This window comes from Lissotriton helveticus, chromosome 5_1 (assembly GCF_964261635.1).
Source record: "Lissotriton helveticus chromosome 5_1, aLisHel1.1, whole genome shotgun sequence".
Lineage (NCBI taxonomy): Eukaryota > Metazoa > Chordata > Amphibia > Caudata > Salamandridae > Lissotriton > Lissotriton helveticus.
In genome coordinates this window covers 2,025,771,630-2,025,795,780 of record NC_136065.1, presented here as the reverse complement: position 1 = coordinate 2,025,795,780, position 24,151 = coordinate 2,025,771,630, and the positions used below count along the sequence as shown (strand labels likewise).

General features: G+C 44.3%; 1 pseudogene across 1 annotated transcript in view; it reads right to left on the bottom strand.

Annotated features, from left to right (window-relative positions):
- The window catches only part of LOC144756200 (E3 ubiquitin-protein ligase TRIM39-like), a 486,436-nt pseudogene that overhangs the window by 288,670 nt on the left and 173,615 nt on the right, over positions 1-24,151 (bottom strand). The window contains exon 5 of the transcript XR_013595098.1: positions 422-531. The product of XR_013595098.1 is annotated as an E3 ubiquitin-protein ligase TRIM39-like (transcript). The remainder of the gene's footprint in view (positions 1-421; positions 532-24,151) is intronic.

Below are 24,151 nucleotides of genomic sequence, written 5' to 3'. Positions count from 1 at the left end.
ATCAAGAGAAGTGTGGAAATGCTGGTTGTTATTCATTTTGTGGATTCCGTTGAGCCACAGGTTCATGCTTCCAACAGTTCTACAATTCACAGGGAACTCTCACTGGTCCGGTTTCCACATTAGACTATCAGCAGCACTCTTTGCTGATGCTTTTCTTCCCCCCCCATTGGCAGCACCATTCATACTGTGATCTCACAACGCTTTGTTCTCTTTTACTTTCTATAGATTCCAAACTCACACACTTTATACTACCCTCTTACCCAACAATAGGGTAATCTATAGGGCATAGCAGCACTTAAAGTAAATTAACCTACGAGTGTAGTCTTCATAGTATACAAAGGTGCCCTGGCCGTGCACCCACCCTCCACCATGAATAATTCTTCCTTAGATGGGTTTTACTTGTAATCAAATATGTATTTACCTTTTAATTCCAGAAGCTTATCCTGCCAGGAGACATGGTGTCTGCTCTGAAGAGTAGTCTGCTCCACAGCAGCCTCGTCCTGGGGTTTCTCAGCTTTCATTTGAACACACCTGTCAATTAGGAAACAACATTGTAGATGACCTCTTTGAACTCAGCACATTCTTCTTTCTCGCTCTCACTACACTCTTTTATTTACTCTATTTTTTTAATATTTATTTTTATTGCCATTAAATAATGCAATTACATAAAAAACAAATACCAATTGGTGCACAAACACATCATCCAATATGCCTCATACTAAAAACTCCATACATATTTGCAAAAAACACTACACAGATAAAAATGATCTTAACAGCAGAAGAATAAATACTTACAAAGGTATTAAAATCAAATTTAATTTGGGGTTTATATAATCTAGCATTGCCCCCCAAATCCTTAATCTGAATTTGCGTCTCCGGGGTCCTTTGAGAGAGTGTAGGATATGTTCAAGATTAAAAATAGCATACCATCTTGCTCTCCACTTATCCTACAACGGGGGTTCACTTTGCAGCCAAGAAGAAGCTATACAATGTTCGGGCCACTGCAGTTGCCATAAATATCAGATACCTAGATTGCTTCTCGGCCCGACTTGTCACAGACCCCCTTGACAAACCCAATAGCATCGCCATGGGAGAAATCGTAATTTCTACACCAATCAAATTGACTAGAAAACCCTCCATTCTCCAGATATTTGATTTAACTTAGAACATGTAAAAAACATATGGAGGGTATCAGCCGCATCAACCGACACCAAAAGCATTTACCATAGTTTGCTTCACCCCTTTTGAGCATTTTAGCCGGAGTGTAATACAAATTAAATATAGCTTCAAAGTGCTGTGCCTTAAGACTGGAGGAGATCAAAATTTCCTCCACCATCTCTATAGATTCCAGCAAGATTCCACCCTCTTCACCCAAAATAGTGTTCCATTTTGAATTGTGCAACTCCAAGTCATCCTCCTGTCTTTCAACAAAGCACTTGTATAAGTTACCAATCTGGTCTCTACAGCTGACTGCTTCGACCAAAGTATTTTTGATTACTGCTACCTGTTGTAGCTTCTTCTGCAGAAAATCCCAAACCTGTAGGAACTTAAAAAAATAGTATTGGGTAGTTGGTGTTTCTCAGCGGGCACAGAGAATGTACAAATATATTCTTTGTCATAGAAATCCCCTGTAATCAAAATCCCCTTATGTCTTCCATCTAGCCATCGTGATATCCCAGAAGATAGAAGGTTATGACAGTGACGCAGAAGTAGGTGTATAGTAACCAACTCTATCAATCTTAAAACTTCTGCGGGCCTGCTTTCAAACTTTAAAAGCTGCTCGGAGAACCTTAAAACAAGTCTTCTTATAATAGCTTGGTTCCACCATCATAAACAAACACTTCTCTGCCTCTGAACTAAGCAGCATCTGATAAATAGACAGAGCCTCTACCACATCACTAATCCCTTCACCAGTTAATAAAATCGACATATTCTGCAAAAAGCATGCATAATATTAAAAAGCTAATTTTAAGACTGTTGTGAACGTATCTAGGACCCTATTTAAATATTCCCGATTCATGCCCTTATGTGGTTATAACAAATCATATCCTTATAAAGGCATAAGAATCATATCCATATTTAGTCATAGCCAATGCAGTCCAAATACGGCAAGGCTGCTCCCATAGACTCCTAGAAAGTACAACGTGTTCTTTAAACAAACCAAGCCTCCAGTAGCCCGGGAATTCCCCCTGCTTTTGTTTTGATTTGTACAAGAACTCCTGGAGTACAGAAAGAACTGTAAGTTCTTAGTGACGTCTTATGTCCAACCTTACGTCAAACTCGGCACTTCCAGGTATAAATATACCAGCATCTGCCTTAAGCAAACACACGGTGGTTTGGAGCATATCGGCTATCTACTTACCCAAAGCCCAGCTGTAACGAGAGCCGAAGGAAGCCGACCCTCCCATTGACGCACTGAGAGAGACGCTGTCTTTTCTCCGGCCGAGAAATCCAGCTCCAGTGTTTCCAGTCACCCTTGTGGGTTGCTGGGAGATTGAGTCCTGAGAAAGAGATACAGACCTCCTTCATTCTATAACCAAGGTACGGAGCTGATTAGGTCCTTAGAGAATTCTTGGTTCAGATTCTAGGAAAAACTATCTTAACTCGAACTGCAGCTCACTTACTCCTTCCCACGTACTAGGCTTAGGTTAGGTACACCGGGTAGGCGTATCTTAGAAGCACCAGTTGAGTACGTTTAGTCAATGATTTTATGTATGTATATATTTTATCCGTTTTAAGTATCTTATGGCTTAGAAACCATATAAATGCTTTTACAGTATTATTTCATAATACTCATTTTACTGTACACACTTTACTTTATGATAAGTATTGCAATTGTGCCAATTCACTTCTCTTGCATGAGAAAGAGGACTGCTCAATAAATAACAACTTTTATTGAAAACGCCCGTCTCTCTATTTCTCTGTACTCCTGGTGAAACTAAGCATGCACGATTGACTGAGTGAAATAGCTGTCTATTGTTTTCACAAGACTCTGGAGATATACTCCTTATTCTGGAGGGAGCAAAGTTGTCATGTTTATGCGGTTGTCAGAAACGAATCCCTTCTTGTCAATTCAGGAAAGTTAACTCCTTCCTGTTCATTCGAGAAAGTTTCTAGTGACCTCTGAGCTAGCTGGCATTCATAATTAAGTCTAACATATTCAGTAGAGACCTAGTCGACCTCAGTCCTACGTCTAAACTATCGTTTATGTTATTCCAATGCGCAGAGCCTATTGGGAATATAGGAACTACACTACATGGCGCCCAACGTTTGGTAAGGCGATAATCTAACGCTAGATACTAGAGTAACTCAGTCGTGATTTTCACACAGATCCCTTTTTCCGTAAAAACTCCAATAGACGTCTGGAGTGGGTAAAAGGTTAATATCCGCCAGAACTTAGTAGGATGAGAATCCTATGTATTAGTTTTTGGTTTAGTCAACGTTGAAGGATACAGTGTTCCAAAATATTGTGCACCTAATCTTTGTTTCCTTGAAACTTGCTCTGCAAAATAAAAGAACTTTCTGTCAAGAAACATGGCAGAAAGTGATGAAGAAAGGGAGTGAGCTAGAATAGCAGCTCAACTTTTAGCGGATGACACAAGTCTCCAAAATGAAGACCTGAATGTTATAATCATTCCGGTAAATGTAAGAAAAACAATTACTATTAAACTTATAGAAAATGGACTATCATCAAGAGGTGGTACAGTCATATTTGTGGTAGAGGCCCATGAATATCGGCAGACAGAGGTATTCTATTCATGGATACATTTTGCTGAAGCAAATCAAATAACACACGATTTCCACTATTACAAAATAGAGGAATCTCCAACGGAATATGCCCCTGTCGAGGACGTTGAAATTCCACTAACATACCAGAGCACCTGCTCTGGTTTAATGGCGCCCTAAAACATCAAAATCACATTACCAGGCTCGGTCCACTAGGAAGACCAGGAGCCACATGGCCGGTTCTAGCCTGCTACAAACCACATTTCGACATTGAAAAGATGTCAGACCGGGGACTTTTAGTTCAGTTAAAACAACTAATTAAAATACATAGACAATTGGTCCAATATGTCATGCGGACTTCAACAGTCCAACCAGCAATAAGAATTCCACAACACACCCCTCACCAGGGGAATACAAATAAAATCACACCACAGACTATATAATCAGTCATTGGCAAAATACCTGCAAAACGGAAACAAATTCCATTCTGGTTAGCTCAAAAAATAACTCAAATAGAGGCAGTATTTCCTGATACTACTCCTAATGAGAAACACAGAATTCTGACTATCTGTCTTCCAATGGGGATCGCACCACATGTGGAGGACTGTGACACTTGGGGCACAGTCTTTGCTTCGATATACACAAAAACACATGGTGTTCCGTCCATGGCGGTTATACCAGATGTACTAAGACAGATTCAAAATGAATACGGTCCAGAACCTGCTTTAACTCTAGGTATGAAATTACTGAAAGACTTTAAGCAGGTCTCGGCTATATTATTAGCCAACATAAAAGGAGAAGCAGCATCTGTGGCGATCCGCTAGAAATTGAAAGAAACAGATATAGCAGAACAACCTTCTGAACTTGCCAGAATCATAGAAAAATCCTATGAAGCACTAGGTAGAGATAGTTTGGGTGGGAAACCACTAAAACCACAACTAACTGAAAATCCTGAAAAAACCTTTATTAAGAATAATCTCAATACTCCAAAAAAGAGGTGGGAGGGTAATAAACAAACCACTCCCAGAGAAAAACAGTTTCAGTCCAGAGGAAGGTCTCCTCAACGGAGAGATAGATCTCCAGAACGAGGAGGCAAGTCTCCCCAAAGGGAGCCCTCTGAAAAAAGATACAACCTTAGAAATAGGGATAATTTGAGAAAACCTGACAGATATCAAGATATTGATACACCTTCCTCTCGATCTTTTCAGACTTCCTCACAGAAATCGGAAAGAAGAGGACTGTCAGAACACAAAGAAGAGCACGTCAAGTCCAAAGACAAGGAACCTGCTCATGAAAGTAAAAAATTACAATTTCCAAAAAAGAAGGTAGCTAGTATTAAAATAAAACATGCCGAGGATTCTGAGGACACAACTGAAAAACTGAGAGTGGGCCCAGACAATGCTAGACAGCGCAGCAGAAGTGACCATAGCTCGCAAGATCCTGATGAATCTTCTGGAGACAGTGGACACGAATGAATACATTCAGGTGGAAACTGCAGACACCAGAGTTAGCATACCCCATAAATTATATGAAATAACATTGCGTATAGAGGGGGACAAAACTAGGTAAATAAGAGGTCTCTTTTGGATAACTTATCTAAAGGCTATGATATCCTGCTAGCTGAGAAAGACTGGCCACCAGAGTTTGTCAGGGAGTGCCCACATGGCAAAGAAATGATTATGCCTGCCTTCTCAAATCACATTCCAATTCATAAAAAATACACATTTGCTAGAAAATGGGTAGTGGCCCAAGCCCCTGCATTATATAAAAATCATGTAGGATAGGATGAGGATTCTCCTCACCATAAAATTCAGTTAAAAAATCAACCTACTGCACAGAGGCAGTATCCTGTTAAGCAAGAAGCTAAAAAACAAGTCAGGGAGATCTTAGATCAACTTGAATACCAGGGGGTGATTGAAACATGCACCTCACAAATGAACAATCCTTTGTTTCCTGTCTCCAAGCCAGACGATTCATATCGTCTAGCTTTGGACTACAGACACCTAAACTCCTGCTGCAAAACATTTGCAGTACAAAACTCACACTGTGCAGCACTAATGAATAACATTGTGTGCAAAAAATATAAAACGACATTAGATATCTCAAATGGTTTCTTCTGTCAAAACATTGCACCAGAAAGCAGGTATTTGACCGCTTTCTCCAGTATGGGGGCCCAAAAGCAATTTTGTCGTCTCCCACCGGGATTCAAGAATAACCCAGGATTATTTTCAGCCAGGGGAACAGAGTTACTACAAATGTATGATGATGAGGCATTATCTTATGTCGATGACATCTATCTTACAGACGATGACCTGGAGACACACTTGAAAAGAGTGAACACCATCATACTTTGGTTCGCATTTGAAGAGTACAAATTCAACTTTAAAAAGTCACGAATTGCCCACCTAACTGTCCTATTTTTAGGATATGAATTATCAAGTGAAGGCAAAAGCCTAGCTTGGGGAAGTGTGCAGTACTCCAAGCTCCAAAAATGCTGAAGAACTTACAATCAATTCTAGGTTTCCTGAATTTTGGAAGAACATATATTCTAAATTATGCAGAGAGGGTTACACCACTCTACGAATTAATAAAACCTGATTTCAAACCAATCAATTGGACTCAGAAACACACAGAAATTTTACGATCATTACAAACAGACATGTTAACTAAAACAAAACGGCAAACGCACAAACGAACGCACTCTTGTAATCCGAGTCATCCCAGGAAGATGGGGATTCACGTACCTGACCTCTAATGAGGGAGAAACGGTACCAATAGCTTATAAATCACACTTGTACACACAAGCTGAAATGAAATTCAGTTCTACTGAAAAAATTCTGACTGCGGTTCAAACTGCTGTAGCAAAAGAAAGAGCCCTAGCACAAGGTAAACGTATAATAATCGTTACACCGGTACCTGCCCTAGAAGTGGTAACAAGAGCAAGCATTCCCAATGCTAAAGCTTTACATCCGAGATGGATACAATGGGTTAATTCTCTTGCTGCATCAGACGTAGTATACGAATTTGATCCTAACTTAAAAACACAAGAATTTCTCCAATACGAATATGAATGTCCTCTGCCGACCGAAATCCTGCCTCTCGAACATTACGGCTGTATAATATACACAGACGGTTCAGCACAACCCGCAGTTGGGGGTAAACAAGCATATAGTGCTGCGTGCGCGATTGTTAAAGGTCGTTGGCAGGAAGGGAAATTGAGACCATTGGTCACTAAAACTCAATCACTCGGAGACTGTACAGCTCAGCGAGCTGAACTACAGGCTTTTAGGATGGCGCTTGAAAATACCGATCGCGAATTCCCCACACTAATAGTGTACGATTCATATTACTGCGTCCAGTCTTACAATGAATACTTGCAGAACTGGGGTCAAAACGGCTTCAAAGATGCAAAAGGTGGCACAATCAAGCATAAAATGCTTTGGGAACAAGTAGTTCTTTTACAGAAAGACCTACAAAAGACTAACGTGATACATACACTGAGTCATCAATGTGACGGCGTTCACGATGCAGGGAATTCATTGGCTGATGAGGCCGCGAAGGCAGCTGTGCAAACGGCTTCCATAGCTGCCATTACCCGGTCAAAAACAAAAATAGACAGCGAAATAATGCAGGCTGTCAGTGCTTCAGTAAAATACAGTGAAAAGACACTCCCGAAAGGCTTTCCAGTAAAGTACTCATACAAAACTGATGCGAATAATGTTCCTTTTGCTGTAATCCCTGGAGTGGGGGATAGAGCAATTCCAAACATGGAACACAGGTTAGGACTAATTTTAGCTGCACACGAAGGGCTCGCCTCTGCACATGCTGGTGTTTCCGCCACAGTATCATTATTAAAACAGAGATATTGGTGGCCACGCATGAGAAAACAGACTAGAAACTATGTTCTAGAATGTGAAATATGCCAAAAAATGAAAGTATCAACAATGAAACGACTAGCACAGACGCCCCTTCTAATCTCAGATAAACCATTAGCATGTGTTTACCTGGACCACTGTGGTCCCCTACAGAGGGATGGCAACTATAAATATATCATGGTCGCAGTGGATTCCTGCACGAGATTCATTTGGATGTGGCCCCAGCGCTCGGCTGACGCCAGAACTGTTATAAAAGATTTGAGAGTCTTTATCGGCACATACGCAATTGGCATGCTACATTCTGAGCAGGTTCCTGCGTTTAGCTCTCGAGCTTACAAGGAGGCCATGGCCAGCATGGGCATTGCATTGCGGTACTCTAGTCCATTCCATCCCGAGGGAAATGCGGTAGTGGAGAGAAAAAACGTGAATAAAGCAATCTATAACGGCGAGGGTATTAGGTTCGGGTGACGGGAGGGTCAAACATCTAATAAGTGTCCAACGTATTCTTAACAATCTGCCAAGAAATTCTCTAAGAGGTATCACTCCATACGAACTTTTGTTCGGTACTAGAATGATCATCCAGGATCTAGATAGTCATACTTCAGTGGTGAAACAAAAAACCTTTGATATCAAAGATCGTTTGGCTGTTTTACAGGACTTAAATGAAACAAGAAGAAGTCTAAGTAACACAAAGCTAAAGCCAAAGGCCACTGAAGAAAAAACACCTGTCCCCGCAAGACCTGTCTGGATTCCAAATATTGGGGATCGGGTCACAGAGAAGATCCCGGTGATGAAGGAAATTGGGCCTTCTTACAGAAAAGCAGTACCTGCCTTAGCTGTCAGCGGAACAAGATCAGTAGTACTACCGCCCCTTGCTGGTAAAAAGGAGACCAGAGTTGTATCAATCGACCTGGTAAAACCACAATCATGTGGCCAATAATAAGTAGTAGGCCCAGTGGACTCCCAAGAAGTAGCAGAAGACCAAACCTTGCTACAATCCAAGAGGTTCAAACTGAAAGACTAATCACCTTTGATAAACCTGCAGTAAATAAAAAAGGACTATGCAACAAAGACATGGAACTTGTGCCTCTTGAAACCCAAATTACAACAGTTCGTCAAGAAACACCTGTCTACAATGATGTAGCCTCTGACTATACTAATGTGACAAAAGAAGATTCAAAGACTAAAGGAAATCCGGAAGCAATTCCAACAATTGACAGAACTGCATCTGGCTACTTCATCAATTTCGATGACTTTTCTGATGATCCAAGTGAACATGAAGAAACGGCAGCAACAAAAACTTTCAAAGAAAGAATGACTGAACTCTTTCATCAACTCAAAAAAACATATCTGATTTTACCATGGATTGAATTATGGATTGTGTTAGGTGTACTTTTCCTCCTACTTTGGATCATCATGGTTTTAAGTTTGGTAGATTTATTGATGGAAAATATAGTACAATGGATACAGCAAGTCAGAACATCAACTTGGTCCTAAAGCCACACAGATCTTCTCACATCGAAAAAAGAGAACTGTCATCAGTGAACATCACAGCCATTCCACTACCTGGTGGTGTAGCATGGGACACAACGGATTACGAAATCTATGGCCCGATTGAGCTCTTGAAATATCCACACCAGTTTAAGGTTTCATTAAGTGACTTTGTAAAACCAAGTACTTTCTCTGATGATTGGGAGTTTGAAAATATTAAGAATATGATGTCAGATTTAGAAATGTCAGCAAAATTTTAGACCATAATTATTTGCAGGGTTCATCAAATTATGAAGAAATGTACTGTTTTAATCATTATGGTCATCACTATTTGCATAAATCTGCTAATCCTAGAAATGTTTTGACTTATGACCAATGGGAACATTGTCCAACACCGCCAAAAGGCAGCTCGAAAACATTTTATGAGAAATTACCATACTTCTCAGGGTTTAACACTGATCCAGAAACGTTTTATTTCAAAATGTTAAATAAGACAGGAATGAAAAACATGTTGACAAATACTAAATTGATTTATTCTGAAACATGTTTTGAAAAAATGTCTACATTTGGTTTTGAATTTTGGAAAAACAACATTGAAACAAAAACCATCTGGGGTACAAAAGACTGGCAGGTACAAGGTTTAGAATCATTATTCAGAGCCTGCATGATCCCAGAACAGATAATATTCCTGAATGACACCATTCAACAAACAACTTGTCTTGGTTTAGCCAAGATAAAAGAATTAAACAATCCATCTATTCCAAAGCCCATACCTGATAGTAATAGCACTATAGATGTGGAGATAGACGTATCCCATATTTTACACCAAAACAGAACAAATCCTGATTGGAAAAAATGGTTGATCTGGCCCACAGACACAAATAACTGTCAAGATAGATTCCTGAACAAAACCCAGGGGTTCAAACAGACCAGGCCAGACCCAAGATATTCCCAGAGACAACATCCAGGGATAGTTACAACATACAGTGTAGGAAAGCTATGTCTCAAATGGCTACAGAAATCCACACTGTCTGAAATTAAGAAACACTTGACTTTACTTAAAGAAGGTGCTGACTTGCGAGATTTCATACTGGGACCTCGCAAACAGCGTCAAAAACGTTTCATATACGCCGGTATATACGCTGCTTACAACGGAGCTTGGAAAGTAATGCAAATTGAAACTGCTGAAAAAATACGAGAAATTGATCGTATTAATTTGGAAAAATCACTGTCTGTAGTGGACAATGGGTTAACGACTCTGTCCTCCAGAATTTATTCACTGGACAGCATTGTATCATCTGCTATTGATATAATAGAGCAGGACTTGCTAATGTTACAACATGGCCAGTCCCAATTGCGTTCTATTGTACAGTTAGGCTGGACGTTACAAAATATGCGTTCAGGCTACGTGCCATGGCGTCTACTCAACATAACGTCATTATTTTCTATCTTTAACCTTACTGAAAAACAAATCAGTTTGGCACAAAAAGGAGCAGACAATACGACTGTGAGCATTGAAAAACCCTGAGAGATTACCATTGACAATGTCAGAGAGACCTGTCATTGAATGGATAATACATGGTACAATTACAATTCCGATAATAACTTTTCAGTTTCAGTATTGCCAAAAGTATATACCAGCAGGCCTGTATGAAAGGTTGGGTAAAGGATATATCAAGTCAACCTGGAATTCACCTTATACACATAAATGTTATAGCAAAGGGAAAAAATAAGTATTTCTTAGTGGTAACAACTGTAAGAAATCACTAAGCAGTACACTTCTGTGTCAAGGTATTAACTTGCATGGAGCCTGCGAAGGTTCATCAAACAACCTTTCATGTCACCTGCACGGCACTCCTGCAACACAGATAGAGCCTTTTTTCAGACAGCTTTCCAACGGCAGCTGTGTTATAAGAAGTGACCACAGCTGTTGTGGCATGGTGCCAGGAAAAGCCTATCTCGTGAGCGTTACTTCCTAGGTCATTTGCTGTATGCAAGTATTGTATCCAAACAGCAAACAAGACAAGGAGGCAACAATATGGCCTTCTCTGAATATCTCTTCTATTCGAATTGATACTTTAAGCAGAATGAAGTCTATTCTTTTACAGACAACTGTGCCTTTAACCTCGTCCAAAGAGACGTATGATCTGCAAGTTGCAAGGACAGCAGCAGAGATACATACCCTATTATCGACAAATTGCCCCGTGCATTTCGTAGAAATGTTAAGCCAAATCTTAAACATGTCAGATACCAGTGGCATCGCACATGTATTTAAGTCAATTTGTTCGGGACTGTTAGCACCCTTTGAGACAGTTCTTGGCATCTTCCCGAATTTTGTGCATTCTGTATTCGGCGGACTGCCTCTTCTTTTGGGACTCGTAGCAGGAATTTTATTTTCGTTCCTTCTGCTCCGATATGGCAAGTCAAGCCACAGACAAAACTCAGGCTACAATGGAAGAAACGATCGTTGCTATACGATACCGAGAATGGATCACTAAAGTCCTCGGCTTTGCACGGCTAAGAGACCTGGTTTCTTTCATTCAGACCAATCTGGCAAGATTGCATCTTACCTGTGCTTCGATGTCTGCTATGCGGAGTAGAATGCGTGTTGGACGTCTGTCTTACACTACCATCAGCAGTACCAATGGATATCGATACTTTGCTTGGTTCGGTAACGGCTCATGCAACGTGTTGTCCCCAGCGGCTACCTATTCTGATGACGGCATTCATTGAGACCTCACCATTACGATTAGGTGGCGGTGAGGTACGAGATGAAAGCGGCACACAGGTACAACCTTCTGTGAACATTGCTGATCCAGACATCGATGATAGCAATGCTTCGCACATTTGCACTATTTCTACTTTTTCGGACCTGGTCCAACTTTCACCTACTGTTGTAGACGAATTATTTGCCAGCCTGTCTGATTTGATGTTCTCTCCTAACAACGAGAATACATTTTGAAACAACGAGCAAACAGCGTTCCCTGAACTCTGAATTCGGCCTTCAGTTTTTGATAAACAACACTACTGAAAACAATTGGAACTATTTTTTCCCCTGAAAGCGAAATTATATTTTTTTCCATTTCCAAAATATTTACCTTTTTTCTGGCACATGGTACTCTGATTAAAGTAGAACTATTCTTAGAGAACAGAACTTCTGTTTTTAGAGACTCTAGAGACAATATTCTGACTTAGCCACTAGCACATGTACAGTATTTTATAAATATGTGATTAAATGGTCTCGACCTTCTTTTCTGTATTAAGAGCCATTTCATAAATGTAATTTTCGCAAATCATTCAGCCAAACGTACCATATATGCATTTTTTGAATGATACCACTGCTTGAAAAACGTTTAGTGTATTTACCATATACCATTTCAAATGCAATTTATGTATTTTGGGGTGGGTTGGAAAACACATGCATCGTTATATGTTTAGTATTGCTTAGTATTTAGTAATGATGGACATTATACGTGGAGTGGGTGTTGTGAACGTATCTAGGACCCTATTTAAATATTTCCGATTCATGCCCTTATGTGGTTATAACAAATCATATCCTTATAAAGGCATAAGAATCATATCCATATTTAGTCATAGCCAATGCAGTCCAAATACGGCAAGGCTACTCCCATAGACTCCTAGAAAGTACAACGCGTTCTTTAAACAAACCAAGCCTCCAGCAGCCCGGGAATTCCCCCTGCTTTTGTTTTGATTTGTACAAGAACTCCTGGAGTCCAGAAAGAACTGTAAGTTCTTAGTGACGTCTTATGTCCAACCTTACGTAAAACTTCCAGGTATAAATATACCAGCATCTGCCTTAAGCAAACACATGGTGGTTTGGAGCAGATCGGCTATCTACCTACCCAAAGCCCAGCTGTAACGAGAGCCGAAGGAAGCCGACCCTCCCATTGACGCACTGAGAGAGACGCTGTCTTTTCTCCTGCCGAGAAATCCAGCTCCAGTGTTTCCAGTCACCTTTGCAGGTTGCTGGGAGATCGAGTCCTGAGAAAGAGATACAAGACCTCCTTCATTCTATAACCAAGGTACGGAGCTGATTAGATCCTTAGAGATTCAGATTCTTGGCAAAACTATCTTAACTCGAACTGCAGCTCACTTACTCCTTCCCACGTACTAGGCTTAGGTTAGGTACACCGGGGTAGGCGTATCTTAGAAGCACCAGTTGAGTACGTTTAGTCAATGATTTCATGTATGTATATATTTTATCCGTTTTAAGTATCTTACGGCTTAGAAACCATATAAATGCTTTTACAGAATTATTTCATAATACTCCTTTTACTGTACGCACTTTACTTTATGATAAGTATTGCAATTGTGGCAATTCACTTCTCTTGCATGAGAAAGAGGACTGCTCAATAAATAACTTTTATTGAAAACGCCCGTCTCTCTATTTCTCTGCACTCCTGGTGAAACTAAGCATGCACGATTGACTGAGTGAAATAGCTGTCTATTGTTTTCACACGACTCTGGAGATATACTCCTTATTCTGGAGGGAGCAAAGTTGTCATGTTTATGCGGTTGTCAGAAACTAATCCCTTCTTGTCTATTCAGGAAAGTTAACGCCTTCCTGTTCATTCGAGAAAGTTTCTAGTGACCTCTGAGCTAGCTGGCATTCATAATTAAGTCTAACATATTCAATAGAGACCTAGTCGACCTCAGTCCTACGTCTAAACTATCGTTTATGTTATTCCAATGCGCAGAGCCTATTGGGAATATAAGAACTACACTACAAGACCGCCCAACATCCCCCCCCACCCCGGTTTCTAGGCAATGTCATGAGTTTCATTGCCCTGTTGGATTTCTTCTTTGCCCAAATAAACTTGCCACATATCGACTGTAATTTTTTGGAGCTAAACTCTACTAAGCTCTGATAGTACTGACCTGAAAGAATACAGCACCCTGGGTAGAACATTCAATTTTAAAATGTTACAACTCCCGACCAGCGAGTTATTTAAAATTCAATTCTATCTATCTCTTTCAATTCCAGCCAGCATAGGGCCCCAATTCGCCTTTACCAGTTCGTCCAGAAAAACTCTGATTTTAATGCCTATATATATTATTTCATCAGTAACTCTTCTATCAACAAAGTGCGCTTTGTTCATGCAAATAATCTGGGTTTTCACGATGTTTAATTTATATCCCGAAAATTGCCCAAACAAAGACGCCAATTGCTCTATTTCGTGCATTGCTGCAGCTGGTTCTGGAGTAACAATGGCTACATCATCTGCATAGGTAAAAACTCGGTAATCTTTCTGCCTAAATTGAACTGATTTGATAATCGGACTGGACTCCACATGACCAAAAAAGGATACATAGCAAACAATGTATTTATTTATAAAGTTTTATATAGCGCAAACAAGATCCCGAAGGATATCAGAGCGCTTTACAAAAAGGATGGAAGGAGGATAACATACAACATTGACATTAAATAGGAATAAGAGCAAGAATAATCACATTATTACAAGACGCATGGGTTCAAAGAGAGTAATACAATAAGCAGGTACGTAGCGGACTAAACGAGGTGCACACTATGAGATAAAGAAGAGCAGAATCCAATGATGTTCCAATGGTTGTAGGATCAATGTTCTTGAGCAGGTGAACCTAGCCCAATTAAGGTAGGAATTTGGTCATTAAGAATCTTTTGACTTCCAGTTTGAAAGCAGTAGTTGAGGAGATTCTGCGTATTACCGGTGGAAGAGAGTTCAATATCTTTGGGGCTAGCCGGGGATGGCTCGTTGGCAAGTTCTCTTTTTCCTAAAGATTTGTGGTTTCAGGAGGAAAGAGTTAGCACTTCTTGAGGCTCTACCCCCACAGGATAGTTCAAGATATTTCAAGAACATGCTGATTAATCGCGGAAAAGAGGAGTGCTGTCTTTTGGGCCTTTGAAGAGCTCCCGGACCGGGAACTGCGGGGCGCCGTCGTGTAAGGAGTGAGGAGGCTGGTGAGAACTGCTGCTGCGGTGGACGCCCCCCACCACCCCGGAGCAGGAGGAGGCCACAACGATACAGGGTTGAGAGTGGTGGGGCCTGGCCACTCTGGTGCTGGGCGCTACCCCGCTGTACGGCCCAGGCCTCCCCTTGGCGTTTACGCCGTACAGGGCCTGGATCTCGCGCTGTGGTTTGTTTTGTGGCCTAGCTGGGGTTTCTGTGCCTACCCGGCTCCCTCACCCGAGGGGACCTGAGCTTGTATTGTGTGTGCGGAGCGTGACGGGGGGAGGATGGGGAGGGTTCCTCGACTCCCCATTAGCACGTATCGCTTTGGGGCTGTTGTGGTGCCGCCTGTGTCCTCTGTGTTTCCATCCTACTGTATACCACGAGTCAGCCGGGTCCCCTTGCCATCCAGACATTGGGCCTGCTCCTGGCCGGGGTACTAGCCGGGATCTGCGGTGATGAATGCAGACGGCGCCCTGTGGGTATCAGACCACTACATTTGGGCTACATATAAAAGAAAGCTGCCTACTAGTCACTACTGAAGTGCGGACGAGCGCGGAGCATTCTTCCGGCTGCTTCTTTCGGACTAAATAGTGTGGAGGCTGGCTGATCCCCGGAATTGTATCGCCCAGGGAGCTGGGGCTGCGCGCTCCTCGCTGACCCCTGGATATTGCAATTTGCCTGGACATAGTGTCATTAAGATACAAATTTGGTTACCCCACTTGTGGTCCAGATTATTGTATCACACGGTACTATACTTCACGACACCGCTGGACTCGCTGTTGCTTGTTGATCATGGGCAAAACGGACCCCAAGCTGCCTAGGCTCCCGTTCAAGAGCAAAAGCCACACACGCATAGTAGACCCGCTCATTGAGACAGGGCCCCCCAGGATGACCTGGATGAGGATTTGTAATCAATACTCCTGGAGATGCACACAGTATTAAAAAATATTGATAGTAAAATTGATCCCCTAGCTTCCAGTCTGGACGCAGTCAAGAAAAAGGTAGACAAACATGAGACCAGGCTAAATGTGTTAGAGAACACACTGTCGGATACCCATGACGCCACGGCTGAAGCCAGGACTTAGATTCTCAACATGGAGAAAGTATTAAAGGCTATTAGGGCAAAGAACGAGGACTTGGAAGTGCGCTCAATGCGCAATAATCTCCGCATAATTGGGATTCCGGAGTCTACAGCCATTTCAATAATGGAGCCATTTATAGAAAATCTGTAGCGAGAACTGTTTGGGCCTGTGCTCTCCTCTGTCATGATTGTTGAAAGGGCGCACCGCTCGCTTGGCCCTCGTCCAGCGCCGGGCGCTCCACCACGCCCAATCATAGTGCGTTTACTTAATTATGCGGACAGGGACGCTATTCCCCGAGAGGCGAGGGCCAAGAGTCCTATTACTCATCAGGGCAATAATCTTTCCTTTTATCCCGACTATACACCCGCAGTGCAGGCGGCAAGTACAGAGTTCATGCCTGCAAAGAGACTACTACAATCTGCCTCCATTCCCTATGCAATGATGTACCCGGCAAATTAAGAATTACTCATGATGGTCAGGCTTATTTTTGTACAGACTCTAAGTCGGCACTGAAATTTACAAAACACATCTGTACACATAAAGTGTCTAAAGCCACCGCCAAGAGCGTACAGACGTCACAATTTCAAAGTGATGTTGATTGAAGAGGTTCTTTAATAATTGTATAATGTTTGGTTTTATTCCAATTGTCGTTCAGCAATATTGCATATGATCATTGGAGACGTTAGAGAAAGTTTAGGGACTGGGCCGCGGCGCCACACCATAGGTGAAATGTTACGAATGTTAATGTTATTTGTCAGGTATGCCATGTTCCAGCATGTATCGTGCTACGGGAATGGCAGAGGTAGGAGGTTTCATTATAACTGATACCTGGCCACCCTACGGATTGGTAGGTGTTTGTTGCTGTTCCTCCCCCCCCCCCCCCCAGAAGGTGATCCCCTAGTTGCGTTTTGTATCTCTCTAGTAATTGGGGTAGTTTTTGGATGTGGGGGGTGTTTATTCTCGACCTAATTGGGAGGTTGTAGTGGGAGGAAGGTGGGAAGGGAGATTTCATGCGTCTGCTGCTAGCCATTGTGAGAATTATTGTGTTAAGACGACTGATCGATGTGATTATATGGACACCAGGTGTAGGAGAGTAGGGTCTGCAATCCTATGATCACCCAGATTTTTGCTTTTTGCTGCACTGGTTTACGACTTTCCCTGGCTGTGGGCCTGCTAATCAGACCCACAGCCTAGCTGTTCTCTCTATCCAAATTGTACTCAGGTACTGAATTGGCACTGGGCCCTCTCCAAGTCCCTGTACCCAGGGCTGAGGTGCACCCAGAAGTCTCCCAGGGGCTGAAGCATGTATTGTGCCACCCCTGGATTGACTAACTAAAACTGACACAACTGGCTGCACGACAGCTGGGGCAAGGTGGTGTACTCACCCTTTGCTTTAGATGTAGTATACCTATATCTAACCCTAAAATGGACACACAGATCTCCTATCAGTCACTCCTATGGCAGGCCTTAACAATCCTGAAGGCAGAGTGCTTGGAATCGTGTGAGATAGTGCTCTGGCATGAGCTGAGCCTGTCTGCGGCTTTCGGGATCTATCCCTTAGCCGTTTCCATGATATCGCATACCATATACTCTTAAGTGCATTATAATCCTCACGGTTAAATGCCAACTCTGGTATCGCTTTATCAAAACATGTCGAGTAAGGTGTCATACGAATTGGAATACTAACCCCTCGCCAATTCTGGCGACGGGGTTAGCATTCCACCCTTCTAGAGGGACACGACATGCATGTAGCCTATAACCCGGTTAAAAGTCAGACAGAGCCTTAGCATCCACAAAATGGATGCTGCCACCGAGACACAAGTCTGCCCTCCTGCTGCTGGGAGTCCTCCCAGAGCAGGAGATAAGGACAAAGGGTTTCCTGCCAGGGGCGGTGCCAGCACCGTCCCAGACAGGGTTTTGTGTATTGTAGGTAGGCAGGGCTTTAGAGGAAGGTGACTGCACGTGGCACCCCGGTGCTCACTGTGCATAGGCTGGCTGGAACCAGTTCCAGGGACACTCCAGACCCTGTGCTGGGGAAAAGCCCGCCAAGGAAGTGGGTGTAACCACCCCCCTCCTGGTCCCACCCCTAGGGCAGGACTTAGTCGCGTGCCAGCCCCCTTTTCCCAGATAAAGGTAGGGACTGGCCCCCTTCCAAATCAGATCATCTTTGGAATCAAGATACCACTTTCCACGAAAGGACTTCACGATTTCTTCCTCAAGATTCTCCCTTGTGACTAAGGAGTAGTCACCCTGCATCCGCAGGCACCATCTAAGAACACTGCGGTCTGCTGCACGTCCTTCCTCCGGAATCCGACTGCCCAGCTCGACGAGACCCGGCTTCCCTGGCACCTCTGACCTCTACCCACCTCTACAGCACAGCTGAGAACCGTGGGTGCGACGAGACCTCGAGGGACCGGCCATCGCCAAGACTGCACGACTTCTGCACAGCAAGCCCACCGAGTAATTTCCTGGTGAGTGCTTTGGGGTCCGAGAAGCCCCCACCCTGAGCAGCTCCAGCACCGAAGAGCAGCCCCCCAGCATCTCCACGATCGGCGTGGGGCCCTTCTGCTTCCAGCTGCTCACCGCGTTGTTTGGCTACTAGCCCGCTGGCTTGTGGCCTTCCGAACGACGCCCGACGACAACACTGCTGCTGGTCTGGTTGCTCCAGACTGGCCCTTGCTTCCCTCCATCGGAGAAGTACCCTGGACCCTCCTGGTCCGGTTAAGACGCCATTTTAGGTCCACCGCGTGGGCCTTGCATTTGCCAAGACTTGTTGCCCAATCCTGGGTCCAGCGACGTCGACAGCAAGAACCTTCGTGGGACAGCTCGCACCTCCATCCTGGTCGCCGACAACGCCTCCTGGTCCGAGAGACTGCAGAGCCCAGCAGCGCCCACTCACCTGACTGCGGTGACTTCGCCCGGTGCCATCCTGGTGCCCACTTAATCACTGGCTAGTGATTCAAGAACTTGGTCCCCTCTGCTTTCAGGTTTCCTTCTTCCTTGATCCAGGCTTGGATCCATCGAACTTTCCTTCACTGGTCGCCTGCCAGCAACTTCCTTCTTCCAGGCTCCTGGTCCGGCAACGAGATTCCCGACGTCTTTTCAGACCTATGCAGCTGCAGCCCCTGGGCTAGGTAACTTCGGCACTTCGGTGTCCCAGCATAGCCTCACTATCCTAGGGTCAGGATCCACTGTCGTTTTCTTCCTACCAGCGCGGGTTCGCCCGTGAACACTAACTTTGCCTTTACTAGCTTCCATAGACTTTGTTCCGCATCCCGCGTGAGAGTGCACACTCTGCACCCGAGTCCCCTAGGTCTCCTAGAAGTAATCTAACGATTCCATAGTCAAGTCCTAGCGATTCCAAAGCCTATTAGTACAGTTACTTACCTGCTAGTAATTCGCATTCCACTTTTAGAATATATGGATTTTCGTGCCCCTCGGGCATTTGTGTATAACGTGCTAACTTAAGTATTTTCATAAGAGTTTTGTTGTGTGCTTAGCACCCTGTCCTCATAAAGAGTACAGGGTTGTTGTGATTCTAATAAATACATTGTTTATTTTCATAACACTTGTGTGGTGTCCTTTCACTGGGTGTTCAAGGGGTAATGTGATGGTAAAACAGCTGGCTTAACACGCCCTCTAGAGTCTTAGCCTTAGACTGCTCGTATCCATGCTACTAGGATAGCTGGTCTATAAGGTTGACTTACAACCAATCATCAATAAGGGTTGTTTGGACTGATACATAGTGATCACTAGAATAGTGAGCACTGCATATCAGGCCAACTTCTCACATTGGTGAGCAGCGGTTGGGATTTGAGCTTGCTGTTGTTTTACCACACATGCCCTAAGAATATCTTGTGAAAGATCACATAAGTACTAAAGGTACATATAACTTAGCTTAGAATACTCTGAGTTCTACTGAACCAGCTGTTGTAGCTCCTAGGGCCTAGCACACCCTAAACTACAACTCTAGCAAGGGATCAGTAGGCAAACATATAGTGTAGGTAAGTGCACCACTTGCACCTCACTAGAAAAGCATGTCGACTCAGGGAGACTCTACTGAGACTCCCCTGGTCAGTGATGACCCTCCACAGGTCACTTCAAGATATGCAGCTCTCAGTTTCCAGGAGATGAGACAGATCTGTGTCTCCAGAAAACTGAAGCAGGGGTCTAACCCCACCATTCCCTTTCTGATAGGTCTCTTAGAGACATATGATGCCAGAAAGATTTCTCAGTTACATGAGAATATGCCAGCCTTAGAGGGAACCTCTGGGGGTCCAGACCTCCCCAACACTGATACTGCAGTTGAGGAGGAGGAGGGTCAGGAGGAACTCTCTGGGGATGAGGTAGACAAAGGTCTTGAGGTAGTCAGAAGGCTAACCAGGGCCAACTTAGACTTACTTGGGCTAGGATCTGGGGGACCCCCAGTACTAACCCGAAGTGGGCCTAACCTTGGAGTTAGGAGAGATAGATCTCTTTCTAGGGACTCCAATAGATCTCTGCACTCTAATGCCTCTTCTCAGGGGAGAAGGAATCCTCCACAGAGGAGATTTACTTCCCCTCAGAGAAGGGAGCATGAAGCTAGAATGAGACAAGCTGAACTGAGGATTGAAAGGGAAGAACTTGCCCTGGCCAAAGAGAAGCTTGCCTTTGCTAGAGAGCAGCAGATGAGTGGGTTAGCACCCACTGGTGGCAGCAATCTCCCAAGAGATAGAGAGAAGGGTTTAGATACTAAACACCTGACTAAAATAGTGCCCCCCTTTAAGCAAGGGGATGATATCCAGAAATGGATGGCTGCTCTGGAGAGGGCCTGCACTGTGCAGTGCATTCCCCAGAGTCAGTGGGCAGCTATACTGTGGCTCTCCTTTGATGGTAAAGGTAGAGATAAGCTCCTCACTACAAGAGTAGAGGATGCTAACAATTACCAGGTCCTGAAGAATACACTGGTTGATGGGTTTGGTTTAACCACTGAGCAGTACAGGTTGCTGTTCAGAGACACCCAGAAAACTCAGTCTCAGGACTGGTCTGACTTTGTGGATTGTGCCACTAAGGCTTTGGAGGGCTGGTTGCTGGGTAGCAAGGTTACAGATTACACAGGATTGTATAATCTAATGATGAGAGAACAAATTTTAAACAATTGTCAGAACCAGTTGCTGCACCAGCACCTTGTTGATTCAGATCTGACCTCTCCCTAAGAATTGGGAAAGAAGGCAGACAAATGGGTCAGGACAAGGATCAAGCAGAACCAGAACCAGAACCAGGGTGGTCAGAAGAAAGCAGACCAGAAGGGTAATGTTAAGAATGAGCAAAATGACCAGAAGTCTTCACCAGGTCCCCAACAAACCAAAGAGGGTGGGGGTCAGGCTTCCCAGAAGAAGAAGACTCAAGAAGGCCAGTCAAAAAGGTGGTGCCAGTACTGTAAAAGTAAATCTCACTGGTTTAGTGAGTGCACCAAAAGAGGAGGACAAACTCCTGCCACTACAGCCCCTAAGGCAACTGCACCCCCTAGTACAGTCAGTAGTGGTAGTGTACCTCCCAAGGCATTAGTTGGGTTAACCTTGGGTACTGAGGGGTCTGACAACTTAGTTGGCACACTCACTCAGGCTGTCCTTGTCTGTACAGGGGATATGGATATGTCCCCTGAGATAAGTCCCAATACTTTGGGCAAATACAGGCAGACACCTTTGATTAATGGCAAAATGGCTCAGGCCTATAGGGACACTTGTGCCAGTGTCACCATGGTGACACCTAACTTTGTGGACCCTGGACAGATCATGCCAGGTACTGATTTCCTGGTGACCAATGCCAGCAATGTCACTACTAGTCATAGTGTGGCAATTGTGGCTTTCTCCTGGGGTGGAGTGAAGGGACAAAAGAAAGTTGTAGTCAGTTCAGACCTCCCAGTTGATTGTTTGTTGGGCAATGATTTGGAGTCATCACAATGGTCAGAAGTGGAGCAGAGGACTCACATGGAGATGTTAGGCTTGCCAGCACATGTGCTTGCTGTGACTAGGTCACAGGCCAGAAGATGCCCCACTGAACAGGTGCTGGATCCTGAAATTATGGACCAGACACCTTCCAAGAAGAAGAGCAGTAAGGGTAAGGCTTTGCCTTCCCCCTTGCCCCAGGTTGAGGATCAAGTCTCTGAGGAGGCTGATCTAGAAGAGCTGAGGGAAACTGAGCCTAAAGAGCTTGAACTTGATCAAGTTGAGTTTCTGGGCTCAGGGGGACCCTCCAGAGCAGACCTGGGGAAGGAACAGTTGAGCTGCCCTTCCCTTGAACCCCTCAGACAGCAGGCTGCTGCTGAGGCTGCAGGGAATGCCACAGGTGCCCACAGGGTATACTGGGAAGATGGACTCCTGTACTCTGAGTCAAGAGACCCCAAGCCTGGTGCAACCAGGAGGCTGGTCATCCCCTTGTCTCTGAGAGGTTTCCTTCTCACCTTGGCCCATGAGATTCCCCTTGCAGGTCATTTAGGTCAGACAAAGACTTGGGACAGGCTTGTCTCACACTTTCACTGGCCCCATATGAATGAGAATACCAAGGAGTTTTGTCGCTCCTGTGTCACTTGCCAAGCCAGTGGTAAGTCAGGTGGCACAACAAAGGCCCCCCTCATACCACTACCTGTGGTGGGGGTTCCCTTTGAAAGAGTGGGGATTGACATTGTTAGTCCAATGGAACCCCAGACAGCATCAGGGCACAAGTTTATACTGGTGGTGGTGGACCATGCCACCAGGTATCCTGAAGCTATTCCCCTGAGGACCACCACAGCTCCTGTGGTGGCAAGAGCCCTAGTTGGAGTGTTCTCCAGAGTGGGTTTTCCAAAGGAGGTCGTTTCTGACAGAGGTACAAACTTCATGTCAGGATATCTGACTGCCATGTGGAAAGAGTGTGGAGTGAACTACAAGTTCACCACACCCTATCATCCACAATGCAATGGGCTTGTTGAGAGATTCAACAGGACCCTGAAAGGGATGATTCATGGACTACCTGAACCTCTTAGGAGAAGATGGGATGTCCTGATCCCCTGCCTCTTGTTTGCTTACAGAGAGGTCCCACAGAAGGGGGTTGGCTACAGCCCTTTTGAGCTTCTGTATGGGCATCCTGTAAGAGGACCCCTGTGTTTGGTGAAGGAAGGATGGGAGAGACCTCTCAAAAAGCCTGCAACCAACATAGTGGACTATGTACTTGGTCTCCGCTCCAGGATGGCTGAGTATATGGAAAAGGCATCCAAAAACCTTGAGGCCAGCCAAGAACTTCAGAAAGCTTGGCATGACCAAAAGGCTGTTCTGACTGTGTACCAGCCAGGACAGAAGGTGTGGGTGCTGGAGCCAGTGGCTCCAGCAGCTCTGAAAGACAAATGGTCTGGGCCCCACACCATCATTGAGCAAAAGGGAGAGGTTACCTACTTGGTGGACCTTGGAACTTCCAGGAGCCCTCTCAGAGTGCTCCATGTTAACAGGCTCAAGGCATATGTTGACAGAAAGGACATGAGCTTGCTCATGGCCACAGACGAGGGACAGGAGGAAGAGAGTGATCCTCTCCCAGACCTGCTCACTCAGAATCCTGATGATGGATCAGTTGATGGTGTTGTCTTTTGTGGCAGCCTCACTGAACATCAGCAACAGGATTGCAGGCAAGTTCTGCAATCCTTCAGACATATGTTCTCTCTGACACCCAGCCAAACTGATTGGTGTACCCATGATGTTGACACTGGAGACAGTCTGCCTGTCAAGAGTAAAATCTACAGACAGCCTGATCATGTTAGAGACTGCATCAAAACTGAAGTGCAGAAAATGTTGGAACTGGGAGTCATTGAGCCCTCAGATAGCCCTTGGGCTAGCCCAGTAGTTCTAGTGCCAAAGCCTCACACCCAGGGTGGTAAGAGAGAGATGAGGTTTTGCGTAGACTACAGAGGCCTCAATGCAGTCACTAAGACTGATGCCCACCCAATACCAAGGGCAGATGAACTTATAGATAGATTGGCTTCTGCCAACTTCTTAAGTACATTTGATTTGACAGCTGG